The following is a 17,718-nucleotide window of genomic DNA, read 5'->3' as shown; positions in this document are numbered from 1 at the left end:
GAGGCCCAGTAGATGTAAATGAATGATTTCAGTTGCATGCAACGGACCTTGAGTGGAACCGAGTTTAAATGTTAATTCAAAATTATGCAAATTTCTTCTTACTATGGTAGTTCATTTAACAAATTTCCTTTTCTACCATAGTAGTGATTTTGTGATGAGTTATAATGTTTTGAGGTTAAGGGTGTTACAGCAAGCCCATATCAAGTAATTGACATTCAGAAATCAACTTTTGGAACTTTAAAATTTTACTAATAGCCTTCAGTCTTCTTCTGTACTGCTCACTTTGGCTAGTAAGAGTGTTAAAATCCCCCACACATAACCAATCTCCACTTATACCTTGAGTAATTGAAATAAGCTTTTCCCAAACGTTCTTTTTTTCAACATCCTTCAGTGGGTGATTGAGCTCAAATTGTTTATACTAATTAATGACTTTTTCATATTTTGTTACACTTTTTGGCTTATTTTAATGATATTTGTGCTTAATTGAGATTGAGGGTCTTTGTTCTGAGTTAGTGTTATTTGAAGGTAAAATTGTCATATTTATTCATTAATTAGATTTAATTAATTTCTGGGACAATTGATACCTCAAACCATTACTTTTTATTTTAGGACACTAAAGAAGAAGAGCCAAGAGTGAAGATTAAGGAAGTCCAGCACACAAGACGAATTAACACCTCTGCCAGGTTTCGCCGCGACCCAACTTTGTCTTCGCCGCAGCGAAAGAAACTACATCAGCAGAAGTTCTCTCAGCCAGGTTCGCTGCGGTTCGCTGCTGAACCATACCTTCGCCACAGTGAACCCCTCAAATCAGCAACCCAGACCCAAACCATTTTCAGAAATTTTACCTACCCACTCTCATAAACTGACCCAATACTCCCCATTATCGGTTTAGAAATCCTATTTTCGTGCAAGTGACATCATTCACTTGGACCACAGCCCCCATCTCCGTTCTCTCTCATCTTTATCTCATCTAACCCTTATTTCTTCCATTTTTCACTATCAAACCTCCACCATGGGAAGCTTAGATTCATTCTTAGTTGAGATGCTTCAGATTTCTATGAGTGGCTAGGTGTTTTCCTTCCTCTTGAAGGTGTAGCAATGGCTGGAGTTCAATAAGCTAAGAAGGGGAGTAGTTTAATCCTAGTTCAGCTATAAATTTATGAGTTTCTAGGTTTAGGATTTGTATTTTGTAGTTGAACTACTTGATTATAGTTGTAATCAGCTTGGATTTTCATATGTGTTGTGAATTGATTATTATTGAACTTTGAGCTTAAATATGTGAAGTCTCATATATGTCAGTTGTAATCTTTTGATTCTCTTTACTCTTGCATGGTTGTGTTTTGATATTAAGACGATTTTGATTACATTTGACCTATTGCATTAATCAATTTTTCTATACACACTAAGAGCACTTAACAGGATCTTAAGAAATGGAGTTCATTTATCAAAATTCTGGACTCAAAGAGTACTTTGAGGTTTATCAATTCGAAACTTAGTGATTTCTACTCCCATATTAATTGATTTTGAACTATGACAGCCTGAGCAGACTTTCAAGAGGAACTTCATCATCATTTGGTTATTGTCTACCTACATGTATCACTTATTCCCTAAAATCCAAAAAATATATACACATATTTTGTTTACCCTTCAATCAATTCACTCAATGATTTCCAAAAAAACCAAAACCCCCTGTTTATATTCAAGTTTGTATTACATGACATTTCAGCTAATTTAAGTCCATTTCGCAAACGCTCCTTTTAAGTGAGATGACCCGAGGTTGCACCCTATACTGCAATCCTTGGATAAAAGTTTTGATTTAACCTCCAAGGTTTAGAATAGGTTCTGAGAGTAAATCAGTGGGCTATATATGTATGAAGTGGCATGAGTAGGAACAAAAACGCTATTAGAGTGGATAGTAGTATGAATAATATGTTTTGAGGAGTGTAGAATTTCCACAATTAGACTAGAGTCCCACCACAAAGCTAACCCTCCACTCAGACCTTCTGGATCTTCAATCCAACTGACGAGAGCCTTTTTGTCGATTGCCTTGGGGTTCTCAATCAAAAATAAATCCAGGTTAAGCAGTATAGTGCAAACTTGGATCGTTTCACTTTTGGGAGCCTTTATTAATTACCTAAGCTAGACTAAATGCCATGCAATGTAATGAAAGGGGGTTTGGTTTTTAAGATTTAAATGAATGGTGCCTAAACTAAATGCAGTGAAAACAAACCTAAGATGCTATATTTTTTGGTGTTTTAAGATAATAATAATGGAATGGAAATGAATGATAGGAAATCTCTTGAAAATGGTTTTGATGACAATCATAGTTCACTTAAGATCTTGGGAGTTTCACAAATCCATTAGGTTTTCTTAATAACAACCTCAATAACTCATTGAGTCTAATATTTAAATCAATGAACTTCATTAATGAAAACATTGTTAAGCTTCCCTAATGTGTAATTTGAGAATGATCATGCAATTGGCTTAATGTATCCTACAATCAACTCAGTATCAAAACATGACCATGCAAGATAGGAGAGAATCATGAGAGTTATAGAGAAGCATATATGTGACCACATATATTTAAGCACAAAATTCAACATCAACCAATCCAAACTACAAATGTAAATCATTAACCAATGATTACAGAATCAACCAAAGTGTCTCACTAAGAATTTACAAATCCTAGACCTAGGAAATCATAAATACATAGGTAGAAACTAAAGATTGAAACTGAAACTCCCCTTTGAAGCTTGGAAACTCATGCTACTCCACCATCTTCAAGAGTTAATAAACCCTAGCCCTCCATAGCCTTGGAATCAGCTCTAACCAGAGTTAAATCTTCAGCCATAGCAGTCAAGAGATGAAGGAAATGAGGTGGGATGAAGAAAGAGTGCAGGAAATGGAAGGGGAAGAAAATGGAGATGGAGAGGCAAGAAGATTAGAGAATAGAGGTGTTGAAGATGATAGAATGGAGTTATTGAATGAAAATAGGGTTTCTAAGGGTTTTAGGGGTCCATCTGGGTCAGATCATATGAGTATAGGGTCTATTTTTGCGTTTTGGGTCAGAATCTGACGTTACTGATACGAGAGTTTGCCGCAGTGAACTCAAAAGTTGGCCGCGGTGAACTATTCCAGAGAAGAATTTTAGTGAAATGTTGAGAGTTTGCCACAACGAACTATTCCAAAATAGCCACTGATGCACATTTTTAGACTTTTTGCCACAACACAACATTTTCTTGGAAACTCTTATGTTGTGTAATGCTTTGGTTTTCAATCTTGGCTCTAATTCTCAAGTGTCCTACAATGAAAAGCAACAATTTGAAGCATCAATTGTCCTAGAAATCAATTGAATACAATTAATGACTAATTATGACAATTTTACCCTAAAAAAGACACTAACTCAAAGTAAGGACTCTTAATCTAAATTAAGCACAATTATCATCAAAAGGAGCCAAAATCTATGATAAATACCCTTAAAATGATATGAAATAACATAGAACAATTGGGTTCAATCACCAACCCTCCTCAAAACCGCATCTTCCCTTTATTTTCTAACAACCTTCTCCTTTTGTTTGGTCTCCATTAAGAAAACCAAGTAGGGTTTATTCCTTTTACAAACCTCCTTGAGGTTCTTAGTTGTCAGGGCTACCCCAATACCTTGACAATTCCACGATATGGTCCTCATAGAGCCATGAGGGCTGTTTCAAGCCATCCACTCATGCCCTCAGCAGAATCAACAATAAACAAACTCTGAGTCTCCATATTTCTACGCAATATAGTAACAGATTCAAAAGATATCAAGTTGGAGGAAAAAGATAACTTACGTCATAAGTGCTGTTTAGTTCATCAAACATTCCTCTTCTTTAAAGCTATACCCTTCTGGATCAACTCAATTCTTTTGTTCAGAGCTTCCTCTATAACTATTCGACATCGTTTCTCACTTCTTGGAGAGTCCACATGTAACAGGGAACACTTTATTTAACATTACCCAGTCTCCCTACAACAGATGACAAAGAAGACTTTGGAATAAAAGGAATAATGGCTTTTGAGTTTACTTGTGCATCAACATCAAGAGAGACCACTTTACCCAAACGACCCCCTACCTCCTTCATGGTACTCATAGCTTAACTTGGGCTAGCTGAAGGTTTAGCTTTGTTTTTGTTTCATGGGCTTATCTTACAAAAGTGTTTTATGGGAAACCCAATTACGAGAGGCCTTTGGGCTTTCACAGTCTGATCCAAAGGGTCTTTTGAATTTTCTTTTGTTTTTTTTTCCAAAAAAACAGAGAATCATTTCCACATGGCTTTATTGACTTCTTTGAGGGAATCAGTACTCTGTCAAGGCCATTATTCCCACGTTGATACGTGTTACACCTCTCATTCTAAGCACACTTGTCAGTCACGCACCCTCTAGCAGGGAGAGCTCTACGCGTCTTCCTCCCTTGTCTCACCTCAGCTTCACACCAATGCTCGTCAATATTCACAATTAGCTCTTCTATGAACCGAGGTGGCGCCGCCTTCATCCAGCTACCAGACTCAGAATCCATTTTATCATAGTATCCCTTGAAACAAGGCAAACCTGTTGCTCATGACCTAGAATACCGCAGTTGTAGCAGAGAGTGTTCAACCCTTCATATTTGATCTTAGACCAGACATCTTCCTTCCTTATACAAGGAACCCAACAGCCAGTAACTGATGGTTTTTTTTATACTAACAAGAACTCTAGCTCTTAAAAAGTTACAAACAATTTTACCATCTTTTATTGGATTTCCAACCATAACCACTTCACCAACAAAGGAGCCTAAATGAATGGCATTTTCAGTATTCATATAGACAAAAGGCAACCTATGGAATTGAATCTAGAATGGGAAAAGATCAAAATCTACCTCTTGATGTAGCATTTCATCATCCCAAAGTTGAATATTCAAAAGATGTGACTGTACAGCCCATAGACGGCCCCAAAGGACCTTCAGGTAGTCATCACGCTCAGAAAATTGAAAGATAAAAATGTTCTTTTCAGTATCTAGCACTTCCATCTCACCCTTTAAGTTCCATCCCTTTTGCAGCATAGAAATCATGGTACCCTTATTCAACTCTTTTGATACTTCCAAACAACCGATCAGAGAGCCCCCAAAGCCTGTTGTCTACCCTTTAGCTGTTGAAAGCTTTTGTTTTGGTATAATATGAATGAGTTAAGCAATACAAAGCTTATTTTTTTATTTAGTATATGTTGATGATTTAAGTTGATGTTTTACTGTGGGTGGGTATGATGATGATCAGTGCTTTATTTTTGGGTATATTATGGGTGGGTTGGTGGTAGGGTTTGCTTTGTTTGAGCATGGTTAAGTCTGAATGGATGAAAAAGATGAATGTTGCTTACTACAAAATGAGATATTATGTTGCCAATGTAGGCCGCAATAGTTGTTAATATAGGCTACAATAGTTGTCAATATTGCTGCTTCACTTGTTAATGATAATTTTGTGATGTATGTTTACATTAAAGATGTCAAGAACATACAGAAAGCATCTATTTGGTATTTTTCATATATGAAGTAAGTTTATAAATGATGGAGAAGATGATATGTGATATGTGAGGGGTAGTATAAGAACAAAAGTATAAAAGAAAGTGTAAGTTATGAGGAGTTGAAAGAAATCATGTCATCTTTTCTTGGAAAAGAGAGTAACTCCTTTGTTTTGAAATTCTTATTTAGTTTGATAAAAAAGAATACATTTGTAGGGTTGGTAGATGATGATAGGGTAGATCATTTAATAAAGTTTTAATAATGAAAGTAGTCATGTGTATGTAGCAAGAGAATAGAAATAATAACCATACAAAAGCAACAAGAGATGATGGAATAGAGAAGCAAGATGTGTATATTTAGTTCAAATTAATGTTTTCTAGTGTCATTTCTTTCTATGTAAGTTGTTAATGACATGTTGCTAAGTTTCAACATATGCACCTTAACTTATCATTTACTGCAGGGTTGATCATCTTTTTGGAGATGTAAATGGATTATCTATGTCTCCACCTATCCTATTTAATGACATTGGAGAGCCACCACTACCACAAAAAGAGTTATTTTTGTCATCTATTTTTGTTTGTTTAAAGAACAGAAGAAAAAGGGCATCAACTTTTGTTTGTTAAGACGAAACAGATGAGTAAGGAGCCCATACTCATCTTTATGGTCTTAGCTGAAGGGAATTGAAAGACGACGCGCAGCGGAAAAACAACTCGAAATTTTAAAACTTTCAATCCCTTTCCGGATCTACCGATCGCGTTTAAGTCAGGTAGTAAGAAGCATTACCTTTAGGCGTTCGATTCCCTGGTGACTCGATGATTCGGCCGTTCAGGATGCTTCTGCTCGCCTCCTTTGTCGTTCGAAGTCGACAACTCCGGTCGGCTTCCTCTACCAGTATCCACACGAGTAGCCCTCAACCTCGAACGGCGTGCTAGCGCCTATGTCCGTCTAGGGTTTTAGGAATCCCCCCTCTCTCCTCTCTTAGGCCGTCTCTTATCTGTTGGTTCTCTCTTGCTTAAACCCTAGCTCCTCATACCAATATATAGGATGCTATATAGGTTTAATTAATAATATTTAATTTCGAAATTAACTCTAAATTAATTCCGAATTAATACAATATCAAATATTGCCTAATCAGATAAGAGAACAATTAAATAAATATGGTTTAAATTAAATCCGTCTCACAGATTTAATTCTCCTATTTATTTAACAAAGAGATGACGAAATTAATTTATATTTAATTTATCCTTATAAATTAAATCTAACAATTAATATCTTTTATATTTATATATATATATACACGAATTTATATATATATATATACACGTCCACCCTATATTATTCATTGAATCTGGATATATCTTAGATTCAATGAATCTGGACATCATAACTCGTGTCGGGCTATTTTGTGTGCGACCCTGTAGGCCCATATGAAGTTGGCAGTGGGCCATTAACTATAATGACCCACAAGTCGTAAGCGGTCTCTAGCAAGACATCACGACTACCCAAATTATATGAGGATCATTGAACGATGCAACCTTTCATACAACCATATCACGTCCCTTTTGTCTCACGACATTTTGGTCATGGATGAGGCATGGAGAACGTCATCCTCCTATCCATGACCGTTACTTTCTCGATCCCTGAGTAGTCTGAGTATAGAAATGGAACTACCTTTCCATTATAGTATGGCCATACATTTCTCAGACTCACTCATCGAGGGGCCCAGTAATGTCTCTCTACGAATGTGAGGGACAAATTCCATCTTGACCATTCACATTCCTACGCATGAAAAACCACTAAGCCTGAACATAGTCTTTATGATCACTTGGTCAAAAGTGACTTTTGACTAGGTCAAAGCTAAGCGTTTCTCATGTATGAATCCATGATGATCTCAGGTCAAAGGGCACAGTGACATGGTTTGTATATGAGAGAAGCTTATGACTTAACCCATGCAGCTCTCTCATAGCGGGTCGGTCCAACACCTTGTACTCTTACATGTGCCTATGACTTTAATTTATATCTCTATATATCTTTAAAGTCATACTGGTCTTATTTCATCTTTGCTCCTACATAGATGACCGACCAGGGACATTTAGGATAAACCATGAGTTATCCAAGGATAGTTATCACAGTAAACATGCAAATAATATGATAACGTAATTAATAAACTCATAAATTAACAATGTTCAAAACATAATGATTGGCCCCTAGGGCACAATTTCCAACATCAGCTTTTAGGGTTTACAAGTATGAGCGGCCTATACTTGTTTGGTTCTTTAGGAACATATCAACAGCTTTGTTTGTTGTTCAAATTTCACAGCATGCGTATACATAGAATCTAAACATCCTAACTTGTTCGCCTTCTCCTCTCTTCTCCTTTTTTTTCATGTGTGTGGCATTCTTCCTTCTCTCTCTCTATTGTCTATAGTGTGAGTTCAACTTCTTCATCTCCAATAGCTCACCTCTTCCCTGTTCTTCATCTCCCTCTCTTCCCTATTCTTTACTTGCGACCAGCAGCACCTTGAGCCAAGGACCTACTCGCCTTGAACCCGTGAATAGCAACCTCTTAAGCTTGTGAGCTACTTGATTCTTCCATGGATATCGCTATTTTTATTCACCTTAAGAGGCGAGTGGGTGCATATGGGTTTTATATTATGAGTTTGTGTGTGTTGAGAGGAATGAATGCAAGTAATTGATTGTTGTCAAGAATTGCATTTAAAAATTATTGAAGATTGATTGTGTTACATTTTGATGATTAAAATGTTTGCACTTAGATAGGAATTAAAATGATTTAAACCAATAAGGTATTTGTAAAATTGTTTGAGAGCAATTTGATTGGAATATGACAGTTAGTTAAGTATTTTGAATATTTAATCACTATATTGAATTTTAGAAAGCTTTATATGTTATTTGAACATATATGTGTGTGTGTGTGTGCGCGCGTGCGCGCGTAATTTTGTTTTTATTACTTTGTAGGTAGAAAGCTTGAGTTGAATATTACAATCTTTCTAATTAATATTGTAAGTCATTTATTGGATTTGTTACTTTATTATTGAATTGGTTAGATGTGTTACTTCTATAAGAAAACTCTGTCAAATTATTTTTCTAAAATGAGTAAGGTATGGTTTAAAAGTAAACTTGAAATTGTATTTGATATTATGAAGATGAAAACTTTGGTACATATGTTTTTACATATTACAAATTGCTAAAATTGTTAGACTTAATTGTGTTGGATAGCTTAACTTAGTTTTGAATTGCTTTAGTTTTGTTTGAATTGAGCTTAACTAGATAAAATTTCTATAATTAGTTTTGAATTGCTTTAATTTTCTTGGAATTAAGGTGAATTGACTTAAAATATTGTTGATATTGGTCTTTAAAATTAAATCATTCAGAATTGCTTATGTTTTATCAAAATGGAATTAAGACAATTTACCTTGGCCATAGGAGGTTCTTGATTGGTTCCACCCATATTGTAAATTAAAAAATGTTTTTAAAGGCTCGCCAAAGCATAAAATGTCTCTGAAGCCTTTAACCAAAGAAGAATTTTATGGAAAGGTGGAGACAATAGATGTTGTCTTTAAGAAGAATGAGAGGATTGTAAGTGAGAAGAGTATTTGGAAGAATATGACTGTTAAATTGCAGGTTGAATTATACAAAATATTCAACTACTTTTTTAAAACAAAGATCAATATTTATGTTTGTTAAGAGAAACCAGATGACTATGCAACAACATATTCATCTGGTCACACCAAAATAGAAGAATACGGAAGCCCATATTTAACTATTTTACGAAATATAGATGACTATGCAGTATCATATTCTTCTGGTCCCTCCAAAAAAGACGAATATAGGCTTCCATATTCGTCTATTTTGGACCAAATGAATATAGTCTTCCTCATACTTGTTATATAATAGACAAATGTATAACTATTATATACGTCTCTTCAGTTAACGTTTCCCTTTAAACAAACAAAAATAGGCTTCCAAAATAGATGAAAATAGCATAATTTGTAGTAGTAAAGCATCAATTTCATGTGCTATTGAAATGATCCTAATACTTAGACCTTAAATGAATTCTACAAATGAAAGGATTTGATTATTAGAGAAGAAAAATATTTCCAATTGCTGCCACCCTCCAATAAACATTATACAAGTATAGCATATCGTATAAGTTTTCGTATGGATTTATCAAGAATAATCAACAAAAAATCATTGTGAAATACAAGGTTAATAGTTGTCAGTGGTATATGGTTGCACATCAAGATACTAAATTCCTAATATAAGAACATGTAAACAACTTCATCACGCACAAGATGATTTGATTGTTTCTCACCCAACAAGGTTAAATTTTGTTTCTTTAATTGTGATTAATGACTTGAGGCATAATATTGACAAGAGTCCTAATGAAATTAAAAAGGACTTGTATAGAGAGTATGGTGTTGAACTACATTCAAGTATATATAGTTAGGAAAAGAGTATTAACAAAATGACATGGTTTTGTAGAAGATTCTTCTAAGATGATTCTTGGAATATGCGAGAGACTAATATAAATTGATCCACATACAATTGCAAGATAGGAAGGCTCAAATAGCAATTAATTTGAGAGGTTATTCATTGTATATGGTGTTAGTTGGAGTTTCACTCAAGAAAAGGGTGAATTAGGTGAAGTATAAAAATTTAACTTAATAAAATGAATAATCAAATAAATCAATAGAGACAAGTTTGGAGAGATTTCATCGAGGATGAACAAAAGAAGAATGGCATAGGAGTTTATATTGGTTTAGTCTTAACCACTTGACCTACACTCAGTCCTCAGAGCGCCTTTGAGTTTTCTACTAATTCCCCAAGATTCAATAGGCTTTTGGTGCCTCAATACAACAATTGAGTCACTCTCAATCATTCCCCCTTACTACTCATAAGGGTACAACTCTTCAAGAGTCCACACACTTGAGTAACTCATAAATTTGAGTAAAAAGAAATTTTAGATTCTCTCATAGCGTATATATTCTAAACACTGAAGTTCAGTACAGAAAATAGAGTATTGAATGCAACAAAAAATTTCAACAGATGGTGGCTCATGAATTCAATACATTAATTAATGCTCTTCATGCCATTTATTGTTAGAGTATTTCAGTTATCTGTTAGACTGAAGAGCTTCTAGCTGTTGGAAAAGCTTAGCAATTTATGACGCGGTAAAGCTACACAGAAAGGTCAAATTCTTACATTTTAATGGTATGAAGTGTCATTCTACTCAAGAAAAGATTGACATGCAACACAAATGAGTTCATTCCTAATGAAAGGATGAATAAATGAAAATGATAGGCTCAAAGGACTAACAAAGTATTAATGTTTTAAGGTTGGCTTTTTGGTCAAACTAGCTTTTTAAATGAATGCCTATATCATCTCTATCATGTCAATACAAATGCAACCTTAAGCAAGAACGAATACAAGTTTTAGAGAGCAATGGACCAAGTGGATATGTCACATATAATGAAATGAACAATAGGCTCAAATCTTTCCAACTAGGCTTTTCTTCCTATCACATTCATTAAACCTAGTCTATGCACCACAACTAGAACTTAATGCATAAGGCATTCACACTTCATTTTAACAAGTAAGGAATCACAATCAACCAAAACGTAATTGAGATACAAAACGTGGCTAATCCAATCCAAAAGTGAAGAAAATTTTGAAAAAAATGAGCCCAAAATGACCTAAATTGAGCCTTTTTACTTACAAAAGGACACACAAAATACATACAAAACAAGAAAAAGTACTAAACTCTCCCCCACACTTAAACCTTGTATTGTCTATAATGCAACCTAAAAACAAGACTCAAATAGTAGATTTGAAAATACAAAAAATAAGGTAGAAAGACAACACATCACATAAAATTCAAAAACATCTTTTCCTCCTAGTACATTGATCGGATTGGAATGTCGCCTTCCAAGTCATCAAAATTTGTGATTGCACCAGATAATGTAGTATAGGGTGCAACCAATCTTTCTTCTCAAGGAGCGCTTTGTTGGAAAACAACTTAGTCTAAATTAGTAATAAAAAACATGATGATTTGGGTAAAGAAAAAAGGGGGTTCAACTGTTTAAGGTGGTGCAATAATTGAAAAGTGCAGAGGATTAAATGTTTTTGGTATTTTAATTGAATAAAGAGATGTTTTGGATTAAAAGGGAATTATGATAAAACAGTCTCTCAATGATGGAAAATCAGCTATCACTACTCTTTAAAATGATTTAGGAGTTTTAAAAAATCTCTAAGTCTACAAAAAACCCTAAGTAATCACTTGGGTCCAATGTCTTAATTAATGAAAACTCACTTTAATCAAAGTTAATTAACATCTCTTAAAAACATTATTAGAATCCACTTAGAGTATAGATGAACAGATTATGTAAATGTCCTTAGAAAGTCAATCAACAATCATTGAAGACTAAGCACACAGAGTAATCACTAATGATCCCTGATAATCAAATGAACACAAGGATTCAAAACTGATATATATAAATGATCCAATCCAAGTACATTCAATAGTCTAAACTTAAGATTTACTATCATAAATCAAGTCTAAAACAGATGCAGAAATCCCTAAATCTAGAAATCTCTAACACAGAATCAATACAAGTTTAGGTCGATAACTCCCCTATTAGATCCTTGAGCTCAAGCTTCATCCTCTATCACCAGGAGGCTGAGGGTTTAGCCTCTCATGTCTTCAAACCGATTACAATCGCTGAAGAGAGAAGAATGCGGTTGAAGTGGTTTAATCGTCTTAGAAATGTAGAAAATGATGAAGAGATGAAGGAAAAAAGAGATTTTGGGTATAGGATCAATGGAGGCTCAAGAGAGAATAGAGGAGGCTGCTATCCTTGCAAATCTGCAAAATGGAGACTCTTTTTTGTGGTGGCTACCCCCTAGGTATAGAAGCTCAGAAACCTATTCCAAAATGCACAGCTTTACTTAACACACTTAGGTCACGACCTCAAGAGTGTCAAGCTGTGACTTAGGGGGCCCAGGTCGCGACCTCAGAAATTTCATGTCATGACCTGTAGAGACAGAGAGCTTTCATCTTGACTTAGGTCCAAAACATGTAGTTTCATTAAAAGAGCATCCAGGTCGTGACCTCAAAATTCCATGTCGCGACCTAGGGAGTTAAAATACTCCAAGCTCTTGTGTTTTAGTCCTTGTAACTTGTGGCTCCATCTATGCTCCATCTTGGGTCTTGGATCCTTCTCTAATTACTTGAAAATCATGACAAAGAACTTTATAAAAACTAACTGATTTCAAATCAAGGTAATTACAATTAAGGAGAGAAAAATGACCACTTTTTACCACTTAAACAGGAAAATGCAATGTATGACGTAATGTAATCAAATGGATATAAATGCATGCACAATGAGGGTAAAAGTATTGCAAAACATTAGAAAACAATTGAGAAAATCATATAAAGATTGGGTTCCATCACTCCCCCACACTTGAACCTTTGCACTCCTGAACAAAGACTTGAATCATTCCAAAGAAAGTATAGCTACAATTAAGGAAACTAGCATGTTTAAAAATGATCTCAAGAACTAATCAATCAACATCTTTTGGGGAGGCAAGAATGATAACATAAATAATGCCAAGTAATCAGATACAAAGTGTAATTGACTCTAAATGCATGAACAATAGAGATTTGCTCAAAGGGTATAAGTGTTTGATTCGCTCATCTCTCCTCATCGGGGTTCTTTTCTCTTAAACATCCAAGCAATAAACATTCTACCATAAGCTTGTAATAGCTCTAAAATCTCCACTACTACTCAGCATTCATGTAAAGAATCAAGAGGACTTTTAAGGCTATAGTAATGGAAAGGCTAGATGGAAATGAAATCAAGTGTCAATAATCAAACAAAGGTGAGTCAATATCATCCAATCTTAAACAAGGAAGTTTAGATCCTAACCTTCTACCACTAAGGGGATACTTTATTCAACTATATTTTGTTGCTGTAATTTATGTGTATGAAAAGTATTTCTTTAATCTTTTTGTTCTTTTTGCTTTTTTTTTTTAGAACTTTTCTTCCTTCTTCTTCTCTTTTTCTTCTCTTTTTTTTCACAAGAAAAATTAAAATTCCCAATAAAAGTTCATGACGATTAGAAAGTCGTATTTGTCAAGATGAAATCAACTCAATCAATGTCACAGTTCAAGCACCCAAAATGATGGACGAGAAGAAGGAAGTGCAGGATCAAAAGGGTTAAGCAACAGATAGATGTTGTGGGTTGTGTTTGGATAGGAAGGTGTAGAAAAGAATGCCTTTATCATATTCAAAATCATAAATGCACACGTAATTTCGACCAAGAGCTAAAACAAGTTCTAGAGAATGTAAACCACATGAATAATCACTTAAAATAGGAATTAAGGCTCAAGAAAATCTTTCCAACAAGGGTTTCATGTCTCAAATGCTCATACAAGAAGTTTCAATCAATATGCAGTGGTCACAAGGCATTAACACACTTATCACAAAAGCAACCCATAAGATGAGGATTAGAAAGATCAAAATAGTCACTTAAGAACATACTTGAATCTCAAAAGTGACTATAAAGTCTTTAGAGAAATCATTTTTAAATCTAGTGTTCTTAAAAGTCTAAGGATGGACATGGTTTTCAAGAAAAACTGTTTGACGCAATGAGGATAGATTAACAGCACAATGGCTTGCTTGAAAAAGATGCAAAGGTAGTTTAAAAAGGTTCTTCCTACATAGTATTGCAAAAAGCAAAGAGAAGGAAAGTGGTGCACAGCAATTGAGGCCGAGTTGTAACCTGAAATTAGTGAGGTCGCGACATGAGTACACAGAAGCACCAAGGCAAGAAAGGGGGGTTGAGGTCGTGACCTGAGTATACAAAAGCACCAAGTCAGGAAAGGGGGGTTGAGGTTGCGACTTAAAATAAGTGAGGTAGCGACCTGAAATCACAGAGAGCCCTCCCTTGCCAAAGCCACACCTCAAGTTGTGACCTGAAGCAGTGAGGTCGCAACCTAAGGTCACAGAAACTACCAACGAAAGTTTTTCAAAGCTTAGCCAACATTTAATAAGTAAGAACCCTTTCAGCAAACATCAAAACAGACAAAAATGATCCAATTCGCAGCAATTCACCATCCCCAATCAATTCAAAGCCAAAGAATAGTGATGAAAGATTGAATTTTTAAAAAATTTTGCCAAAAATTCTGAAACAACCACAGAAAGGATGCAACACTGGGAAACAACAAAATGAATTCCTCCCCACACTTAGACTTGACAGTGTCCCCACTGTCAAAGGAAAAGGGAAAAGAACAACAACAATCACAAATAAGAACACAGAAAACTAACCACTCATTGTAAGAGAGGACAAGAACAGCAAGGGAAGAAAATTATTGAATTGAAAAACTACAACCTAAATTAAGCTAAACTACTTTTCCTATTGGTTGGTTCCCTCTCCCACACTTATCTAAAAAAAATTAGGAAATATGTAAATGAGATATGTAAAGGAAAGAAACAACCTAAGGTGTTACGGGGGCTGATAGCTCTCCTTGAAGAACTACAGGCATTCATTTTTGACTTGAAAGAACTAGCCTAGAGTGTCCTTCATAACAATCTTCCCACGCTAGCATATGGATAGAACTTCAAAGGGTCCAATCAGTTTGGCTTGTTTTCCTGACTCTGGTGTGTGATTGGTAGATAGTAGACCCTACACTTTAGCATCAGCTTTAATCTAAATAGCCTCCTCATGGGTTGATAGACGAGGCTCCTCAGGTGCCAGATCAACTATCTTGTAGTTGCCAATAGAGAGGGGGAGAGTAGTGGATGTTATCTTGATCTTCTTTTCCTTAGGATCCCCTTTCTTGCTATTCATAGCACCCACTACTGTTTTATGATTAGCTGTCTCAGTTAAGGGTGTAGAGACGACAGGGTGAAAGAAAACTGGAATTACAACTGGTCCATGCACAACACTCAGAGCACGCTGCTCCTTGAAATAGTTGAAGCACTTCTTCTTCTTCAAAGTCCTCGAAGCTCTACTAATACCTACATTAACATTAGAAACAAGGCCTCTCTCAGGCTTAAGGGGTTTAGTAGAAGACTTCCCAAGTGTATCATTAGCAATAGTAGAATCTGATGGAGTAGGAAGGGTGTAATCTAACTGATGGACAGTAGAACAACCTGTAACACCTTACTTTTAACATACGTAATAGGCTCAGTGGAAGTCTTTGGAAGCATTTTGGATGGTCACAAAGTTTGGAAAACATAGAAAATTTTAACCCTTTCTCGGGTTACTATTCACTTTTGCTTAAAAAGTGACCAAACTTTAAAAATTCATATCTCGAGCTACAGAACTCGAAACTGAGTGCTTCCAAATTCTACGGAAAGCTTATTCCATATCCTTTTGAGGAAAAATACTTTGGGAATTTATTTCCTTGAAAATCAATACCAGTTTCGTTTTGAAAAGTTACTGTTCATTTGGTCAATTTTCCATTTTCCACTTTATTTTAGCCCAACTTTGGAAAGGCATAACTTTTTGCGTAGTTATCGGATTTCGGTGATTCAAATCTCATATTGCAGATAAAAATACAAGCTATCTGCTCACCGAATCCTAGGTCCTAACTCACTCGTATGTGGACTTTGACTCGTATGTGGACTTGGAAGGATAAAGTCTCTCTTTGGACCTAGAGCTATCATACCATCATATAAGCATGCAAATAACTTCATAATAACATCTAGCATGCTTTTCTACCATGCATGAAGACATAAACCCTAAAACATACTTTAATTACATAACTTTGCAAATAGGGTTTTTCTATGTCTTCTTGAATTTCCAACTTCTTCAAGATACTTTACCTTTTCTTCTTGGCCACCTCTTTGCCCTTGCTCTTGGCTAGTGAAGGCCCTAGGGTTTTGTTAAATATGGGGGGTAAGATTCTTGGGAATCTTAGTAGTAATACATCACAATTATGGTTACAACTTAACATGTCATTTAGCTATATGCAAACATACACATAAATATGTGACTTGCCATGGAATTTAAACACATAACATTATCATATCATGACATAGCATATCATCTCCATGTATCAATATCATAACATAAAAATCATGGAGGCATCATGGCATAAAATAAAGCATACATAGCATAAAATGAACATGTATGTAACACTTATAAATAGGATGTAAAACTACCTTTACTTGGCTCTTTTTCCTCTTCCAAACCGTGGCCCTTCTTTGAGGTTGTATAAAGCCTATTTAACAACCAACAATGCCACTTAGATCATTACATAAACCCCATAATTTAACTCTAGCTCAAAACCCTTTTATCTTGAATTTTGGCCTAACTTTCTTAACTTAATTCTTGAAACTTTTAAGGGCTAATCCTACATGATTTTTCATGTAGAATCCAAATATGGAATTGGTTTTATGAAATTCCATTCCCTCCTTAAAATTTCTCTAGGCCGTGACATGTAGGGACTTAGGGTTCCAAAATCCTTTTAAAAATTCATGCTTCCAACTTTGCTTTCTTGGTGTATTTATACACAACACCATTTTCTAAACTCATTGGAAGCATCAATTAAAATCAAAACATTTTCCTTTGTAAACCCTACTTAGGCCGTGACATAGCTCAAAGTGAAAGGGAAGGATTTTTCATGAAAAGCTCTTTGAAATCTCTTGATTCAAGCCCTTAAACAAGCTTTAATCTTAACCTTAAACCTTTTGAACTAACTTTCATCATTTTTAGGAATTTTGGACAGCACCTCCCCTAGGTTTTATCCATCCAAAATTCACCCAAAGATGAGGAGAAACTAAGAACAAATGAACTAGGGAAGAAGAGAACACTTACTTGAACTTTGTCCTAGCTTTTCCTCTTGGTTCTCTCTTCTTTCTCCCTCTTGGAAAATTTTTCCATAGTTTCTCTTCTCTTTTCTCTTGTGCCGTGAATGCTCCTCCTTGGTGTCTATTTATAGACAAAAATTAGGGTTGAACTGTTGGTTATTTGCATAAAGGTCCTTGGTGCAAGATTACATCCTAGCCTTTCATTTTGTCTTGATCTTGAACTTGGCTCACATCAAGCCACGTTTCAAGCTTTGTTTCCACTCAAGACAAGTCATCTTTCATGGTTCTAATTTAACCACAACTCATTCTTATCTTAGTGCTATAATAGCCTCTTAATATGGTCACATGTTGATTTTA

At 35.2% G+C, this 17,718-nt stretch overlaps 1 long non-coding RNA gene across 1 annotated transcript; it reads right to left on the bottom strand.

The window, feature by feature from the left end:
• Positions 1-16,224: 16,224 nt before the first annotated feature.
• On the bottom strand, positions 16,225-17,442 carry LOC114746550 (uncharacterized). Its single transcript, XR_003740290.1, has 3 exons — positions 17,369-17,442; positions 16,714-16,772; positions 16,225-16,423 (listed from the first exon to the last, which is right to left on the bottom strand). It is a non-coding gene; the product is annotated as an uncharacterized LOC114746550 (long non-coding RNA).
• Between the last annotated feature and the right edge of the window lie 276 nt (positions 17,443-17,718).

The sequence above is a fragment of the Neltuma alba genome, unplaced genomic scaffold (assembly GCF_004799145.2).
Source record: "Neltuma alba isolate B1F8T4 unplaced genomic scaffold, ASM479914v2 tig00005054_pilon, whole genome shotgun sequence".
Lineage (NCBI taxonomy): Eukaryota > Viridiplantae > Streptophyta > Magnoliopsida > Fabales > Fabaceae > Neltuma > Neltuma alba.
The sequence above is the reverse complement of the archived record's forward strand: the minus strand, read 5'-3'. Positions and strand labels throughout refer to the sequence as shown.